This window comes from Chiloscyllium plagiosum, unplaced genomic scaffold (genome assembly GCF_037043375.1).
Source record: "Chiloscyllium plagiosum isolate Xiang-an unplaced genomic scaffold, Cpla_swu_hap1 HiC_scaffold_35, whole genome shotgun sequence".
In the NCBI taxonomy this organism is placed as follows: domain Eukaryota; kingdom Metazoa; phylum Chordata; class Chondrichthyes; order Orectolobiformes; family Hemiscylliidae; genus Chiloscyllium; species Chiloscyllium plagiosum.
This window is the reverse complement of record NW_028270173.1, coordinates 61,012,360-61,013,292: the sequence shown is the minus strand read 5'-3', so window position 1 is coordinate 61,013,292 and position 933 is coordinate 61,012,360.

The following is a 933-nucleotide window of genomic DNA, read 5'->3' as shown; positions in this document are numbered from 1 at the left end:
TCTAAAGCATCATGATGTCTTTATTCTATTGATACATGCCGCACACCTTATATTTTGACCACTTTCAAACAAAAGTTACTGATTGTAACATGGATTTAATGGTCTGGTCTGGGATTGTAACACTCTTCAATTCTCTGTGAGAGGAAACTGGTACTGTTAAAGTTGAGATCTGAGACAACCCAGGGAATCCCTCGTAAGCCTTTCTCTTGGTTCGTCCCGGAGATCGTACTCTTTGGTAGTGTGGAATAAAAAAACCTTTTACAGGCAGTTTAGTTTAATTTACTATTAGCATAATTGTTACAACATAACACTGATACCTAAAGCTAAACTAACTAGGTTCTAATAACCTGGGAGAGTAGGTTACCAGCTCTTCCAGTGCCCCAGCAGGCTACTACGATGTACTGCTACAAAGTGGCTTCCTTTGTACAAACGTTTATGAAAATATTGCATGTTCTTAATTAGACAGATAACAGTGAAAGATAATAATTCGTAAGGAAGAAAGGTTAATTGACAGGACTGTGTATGCTTGACTGATCACTCCTAAGGGCCCTAAGCCATTCATCAGGGAAAAATGTGCCCAGCCGAGTTTGGCACCCGCAAGCGAGATAAACTCCGATCATAAAGAGGTACCAGTCTGAGCTAATTGGAGAGTTCATAAGGTAACCTTGCACAGCTCACATGTCAGATACAATTTTTTTACAAAATGGCTTCTTAGCAAGGAGGGCAAACTTTTGACCATAAAATGGCTTCCTGACACATTGTGCTAGAATCTCTTCAATGTTAGGCCTAGAATAATTTCTAAGCTAGGAGCAGACTCCTGCTTTTTAAGCACTGAATTGTTCTGTACCTGAGGCTGAGATGTTACTGTAAGGATGCATTTAAACTGATACATTAGTCTTGAATTAAACATGCTTTCTTTTGAGGGTTGTGATT